This window comes from Panthera leo, chromosome D2 (genome assembly GCF_018350215.1).
Source record: "Panthera leo isolate Ple1 chromosome D2, P.leo_Ple1_pat1.1, whole genome shotgun sequence".
In the NCBI taxonomy this organism is placed as follows: domain Eukaryota; kingdom Metazoa; phylum Chordata; class Mammalia; order Carnivora; family Felidae; genus Panthera; species Panthera leo.
The window spans coordinates 30589359-30596078 of record NC_056689.1 but is presented as its reverse complement, the minus strand read 5'-3'; the positions used below and the strand labels follow the sequence as shown (position 1 = coordinate 30596078).

At 43.7% G+C, this 6720-nt stretch overlaps 1 non-coding gene across 1 annotated transcript; it reads left to right on the top strand.

Annotated features, from left to right (window-relative positions):
• The first annotated feature begins 5672 nt into the window (after positions 1 to 5672).
• Positions 5673 to 5778, top strand: LOC122202889. Its single transcript, XR_006194944.1, has one exon. It is a non-coding gene; the product is annotated as a U6 spliceosomal RNA (small nuclear RNA).
• The last annotated feature ends 942 nt before the right edge of the window (positions 5779 to 6720 follow it).

The following is a 6720-nucleotide window of genomic DNA, read 5'->3' as shown; positions in this document are numbered from 1 at the left end:
CTAAGTATATTATCAGTACCATGTAGCGGTTCAAGAATAAAGTCACTGCATGGGCTGATATAGAAAAGATGTTCAAAATACATAAGTGAAAAGACAAAATTGTACTCTAGCAGCTGTGGCCTGTGGGCCAAATCCAGCCTGCCACCTGTCTGGTAACTAAAATCGCTTTGGAACACAGCCACACCCATTCATTTACAAATTGCTGTGGCTGCCTTCAAGCTACAATGGAGAGTTTAGTAGTTGGGACAGAGACCATATGGCCTTCAAAGCCGAAAATATTTCCTATTCAACACGTTACTGAAAACATTTGCCAATCCTTGCTCAATCCTCTGATCCTCTTCGTGTTTTTGACCAAGTGAGCACGGGGGAAAAGTTATACATTAGTGGATATGCTTGTACGGACAGAGACCATTTCTGGAAACAAACCACAGTTAACCATGATTATCTTGGGGTGGGAACGCAGACATAAGCACGGAAGCAGTGGGGTCCAGGGAGTTTCCTTCCACTTCATAAGATTCTGTGCTCTCTGGATGGTTTTCCTAAAAGCATGTGTAACTTATTTTAATTTTTTTTTTTTTAAGAAAATCAAATGAAGTAGAACACCAATGGACAGTGCTCAGCACAGCTAGGGGCAGAGGGCTCCCGGCTCCAGGCAGCCCGGTGCAGGTGACCCTTGCACCACCAGCACTGAATCACCTGCGATATTTATAAAAAATAAAGAAGTAAATACAATATATAATATATATGTATAACGTAATATGTATAATATATATGTATACATATATAACATAATATGTATGACAATATACATATTACATATACTCAATACATATATATGTATTCTAGATATATATTCTATATGTATGTTCTATGTATATTCTATCTATATGTTCTGTATACAGTCTATAGTCTCTATATATGTGTGTGTGTGTATATATATGTGTGTGTGTGTGTGTGTATGTGTGTGTATATGTGTGTGTGTGTGTGTGTATATATATGTATATCTATATCTATATCTAGATATACATATATATATACATATGTATGTATATATATATGTATATATATCCTACTCAATTAGACCCAGGAGGTGCTAGGCCCTGAAATCTAATTTTGAACCAGCTCCCCCAGGTGATTCTAACATACCTTGATGTTTGAAACCACTGCTCTAGTCATGAATCTCATAAATCGGCGAAAGATTTCTCAGTGGGTTGTAATATAATCAGCATGAGATAACCAGCAAACATCTACCACAGCAGCAGCAACAGCAACAAAAATAGCTCCCATTTGTGTGGCCCCTGGCTGGCCCAATTAGAGCATACGACCCTTGATCTCGGGGTTGTGAGTTCACACCCCATGTTGGCTGTAGAGACTGTGTAAAAAAAAAAAATCATAAATAAAAAACCCCCCACTTGTGAGTACTTACTAAATGTCAGGCCCTGTGCTATATGCTTTATGTATTTCCATCTTGTTTAATTCACTTGCAACACGGAACCAAGGAGGCCAAGGGACTGTGGTCTCTGAGCGCCTGGGGCCAGGCCCTTGGTGAAGGGCAGGGAATGTCACATCATCCCAGCCCCATGGCCCTCCCCGCAGTGAGGGGCCGGTCTCCTTTGTCACCTGGCAATACTGGCTGCAGTTGGTCAGGTGGTCCCAAGACACTAACTGGCTGGGTTACCTTCAACACACAGCACACGGCTTCCGCTCTTGGGAAATGAGGTTTGACCTGGGTCCCCTTGAAGGCCTCTTCCAGAGCTGACACCCACGCCCCCACCTTAGAACCGTAGTATGGGTGTTCCAGTGTGACATGTGGCTCCTCACTGCTGCACCCTTGTGCCTGGGGCCATCCTCCCCTAACCTGTCCGCCTGCTCCTTCCCTGGGAGGCAGATGGTGATGCTGTTGCACGCCTGAGTCAAGTCTACTTCCCTAGCATCCCTGTCCTCCCTCGCATCTCTCCTCTCAGCTCGTTAAAATATACCCACGTGGGGGCTCCAGCACCCCACGGGGACGCAGCCTGTGCCCAGGGGTCCTAGAGCCACTGCGTAGAACTGTGCAAAGACCTGCAGCTTCTATATTACTGGAGGGTGAATAATCACAAGGTTATTCATAGGTTAAAAGACACACACACACACACACACACACACACACACACACACACCAGACATGCTGTGGTTTTGAATGCTGGCTTCCCACGGATTTTGAAGAGAAACATGCTATCTCAGGGCAAGGTGCTACCTGTGGCTTTGCTATTTAGGGCTATGCCACCAGATCCCTGGAGTCAAAGTTCATTCTCCTCTGGTCTTGGAGTAAATTCAGAGGTACTTTGCAGAGCACTGCAGGCAAAGAGCTCTGTGCTTCCAGTCGTGAGCCTTGAGTTCTAGCTCTGGCTCTGTGTGACATCAGGCAGATCTTTTGACTTCTCTGGGCCTCATTTTCCTCATTTCGTATAATAACAGAGTGGACTCCTACCTGAGCATATATTTTAACACGGAAGATATCATGTCTCTATGACTCTGATGTAGTCCAGTGGAGCAGGGATGAGCTGGGGAAAGAAAAGTTTCTCTCGGTGACTCGCACTGGGCTAAGAGCTGGAGGGACAGAAAACCGCGGTCTCACCCTCTTTGCCTTCAAGAAGTTCACTGGTATGGAGGTACACTGAAAAATGATTGTACATGTAGAGAAACTGGACCCCCCCATACACTGCTGGTGGGAATGCAAAATGGTGCAGCCGCCTTGGAAAACAGGCGGTTTGAACATAGTGTTGAAAAAGTTGAACATAGTGTTAACCAGATCACACAGCAGTCTACCCCTAGGTATGTACCAAGAGAAATGTGTCCACACAACAATTCGTACAGATGTTCATAACAGCATTGTTTGGAATAGCCAACAAGTGTAAATATCCCAAATGTCCATCAACTGCTGAGTGGATAAGTGGTATGACCATGAAGTAGGTATTTTTCAGCCGTGAAAAGGGATGAAATATTGGCACGTGCTACAACCTGGATGAACCTAGAAAACATCACGCTGAGTGAAAGCAGCCAGACACAAAAAGCCATATATCTTGCACGACTCCATTTACATGAAAGTCTAGAATAGGAAGCTCCATCAGGACAGAAAGTACATTAGTGCTTGCCAGCGGCTGGAGTGAGGGGGAGCGGGGCTAATGGGTATGGGGTTTCTTTGGGGAATGGCGAAAATTGAGGTGATGACTGCCCAATTCTGTGAACATACTGAAAATCACCGAATTGTACCCTGTAAATGGGTCACTTGTATGATACGTGAATTACATCTCAATAAGGCCATCATGAAAGAAACAAAAATCATTGTAAGCCCAACACCAGAGGTGCTATAAGTGGAGAAAAGAAGCAGAGGGACAATTTGGGAAGGGGCCACCCGGGAAAGACTGACTGCGGGGTTTTGCCTGACCGGAGTCTTGAGAAACAAGGTGCAGAAGAGATGGAAGGGTGTTCCAGACACAGGGAACAGCCCACACTAAGGAAGTATTCCCAAGGCTAGAGAGGATGTCGATGGTAACACTCAACCTTTATTGAATGTTTGCACCATTCATTCATTTGCATGCCAGCAAACTAAAGTTATATGACCTTATTTAATCTCCATAAAAATCATTACTTCATTCACTCCGTCAGTTATTGAACAAATTTCATCGGACACCGCCTAGGTGCCAGGAACAGAGCTAACCACCAGAGACACTATGCAGAGGTAGATGCTTGTATTATCCATTTGAGGCACATTAAGATTAAATAAGTTACCCAAAGTGAGAGTGTAAGGGGAAGAACTGGGATTCAAACCCATGTGGTCTGATTCCAGAGCTCATTTTCAAAACGTGTTCTTTGATACATCCCTATAAATAGTAATCATTTAGTGTAAATGCATAAATACCATCACGTTTCTCCCTTCCTCTCTCTCTTACTCTATAGCGCTCACTCTTTTTTTTTTTTAAGTTTTATTTATTTAAGTAATCTCTACACCCCACTTGGGGCTCAAACTTGCGGCCCCGAGATCAAGAGTTGCAGATTCCTCTGCACCAGCCAGGCTCTCCCCTTCCCCTCTCTGTCAATCTTTTTCTTTTCCTAGTTTGGTTGAGAGGACACTGTCAGACGACAGCATAAGTTGCAAGGTGCACGACACGTCGGGGCTCCTGGCTGGCTCAGGCAGAAGAGCATCCAGCTCTTGATCTCCGAATTGTGAGTTTTAGCCCCACGCTGGGTGTAGAGATGCCTTACAGAAATTTTTAAAAACTTAAAGAAAAATCGAGGTGTACGACATATTGATGAGATACACCTACGCGGTGTAAAATGACTACCACCACAGCGTCAGCCAACCCCTCCATCATGGCGCCTCAGATCATTCACCATTTCTTTTTTGTAGTGAGAATATTTAAGACCTGCTCTCTTGGCAACTGTTAAGTATGTAACACAGTTCACCCTACTCAACCGCCACTCCACTCTGTTTCTATGAGTTTGGCTTTTTCTGGATTCCATGTGTGAGTGATATCCTAGAGTACTGACTTCTTTTTCTGGCTTATTCCGCTTAGCATAATGTCTGCAGGCTCGTCCGTGTTGTCACGAATGGCAGGGTTTCTTTCTCATGGCTGAATAATGTTCCGTCGTGTACACGTACCATGTCGTCTTTATCCATTCAATCATCAGTGGGCATGTAGATGGTTTCTGTGCCTTGGCTATTGTGACCAGGGCTGCAATGAACATGGGAGTGCAGGTATCTCTTTGAGCTCCTGTTTTCATTGTCCTTGGATATATACCCAGAAATGTAAGAGCTGGATCATAGGGTAGTTCGATTTTTTTTTTTTTTTTTGAAGAAACTCCATACTGTTTTCCACAGTGGCTGCACCAATTAAGATTCCCACCAACAGTGCACAAGGGGCCCCTTTTCTCCACATCCTCACCAACACTTGCTATCTCTTGTCTTTTTGAGAATGGCCATTCTGAAACAGGTGTGAGGCAATATCTCACTGTGGTTTTGAGCTGCATTTCCTTGATGGCTAGTGATGTTACATACCTGTTGGCCATCTGTATGCCCTTCTTTGAAAAAATGTCTGTTCAGACCCTCTGCCCATTTTTTAATCAGGTTGGTTTTTTGCTATTGAGTTGTATGAATTCTTTATGAATTTTGGAGAGTAACCCCTTATCAGATATATGATTGGCAAATATTTCTCCCATTCCATAGGTTGCCTTGTAATTTTATTTTTGTATATTCCCTCCCTAGCCCTAGAGTCAGCCATGTCTCAAAGAGCCTCGGTTCCTTTCATTGGAGAATGGTATTAGAAACCAAGATCTGGGTGGTGGGTGTGCTCATTGCTACTGAGTTGCTTCTAGGTCCTCTCAGTGGACGCGGCAAGGAAAAATATGTGGGTATAACAACCTGTATAAATACACATAGGTATAAATATTTCCATGTATAGCCATCTGTATCTATGTTAAGCCAAATATGAATGCATACTAATGGCTCCAACTCTAAACCTACCCCTCTGAAGCCAGGGCCTACACTTTGAAAGGTCCCTGCAAAGAAGGGGGTGAAGGGACCCAAAGAGAAAAAAGGGAAAGTCAGTGCTGATGAGGATTGGAATAACCCTGCAGAAAATGGAGATGCTCAAATGGACCAGGCACAGAAAGCTGACAACACTGGAGGCTCCGTGCTGACTTTGGCAGCACATATACTAAAACTGGAATGGTAAGGGAAAATTAGCATGGCCCCTGTGCACGTATGACACTCAAATTTGTGAAAATGCTGGAGGTTTCAAGTGAAACATGTGCATTAAAAAAAATTTTTAGGGGCACCTGGCTGGCTCAACCAGAGGAGCATGCAACTCTTGACCTCCGGATCATGAGTTCGAGCCCCACGCTGGGTGTAGAGATTGCTTAAATAAATAAAACTTAATTCTTTTTAAAATTGTGATAAAATACACATATCTTACCATTTAAGAATTTATATTAATCATTTTTTGAAATGTTTTTACTTATTTTTGAGAGAGAGAGAGCATGTGTGCACAGCTGGGGAGGGGCAGAGAGAGGGGGAGACAGAGGATCTAAAGCAGGTTCTGCACTGACAGTAGAGAGCTCGATGAGGGGTTTGAACTCGTGAACCACGAGATCATGACCCGAGCCAAAATCAAGAGTTGGACGCTCAACTGGCTGAGCCACCCAGGTGCCCCATGACTGGCTTATTTCAATTAGCATGTCCTTAAGGTTCATTCATGTTGTGGCGTGTGTCAGATTTCCTTCCCTTTTAAGGCTGAATAGTATCCATTGTGTGTATATATCACATTTTGTCTATTCATTTATCTGTTGATGGACACCTGGGTTACTTTCACCTCTTGGATGCTGTGAATAATGCTCCTGTGAACATGGGTGTACAAATATCTCTGTCAGATCCTGTTTTCAATCCTTTGGGATACATAATGGAGAAGTGGAATTCCTAAGTCAGATGGTAAATCTATTTTCAACATTTTGAGCAACCACCATACTGTTTTCTACAGCAGCTGCACCATTGTACATTCCTACCAATAGTGCCCAAGAGTTCCAGTATCTCCACGTCCTTGCCAACACTTATTTTCTTGTTTTCTCCCTTCCTTCCTTCCTTCCTACCTTCCTTCCTCTCTCCCTTCCTTTCCTTTCTCTCTTTCCCTCTTTCTTTCTTTTCTTTGTTTTTTGGGTCTAGCGATCCAAATGGGTGCGAGGTAG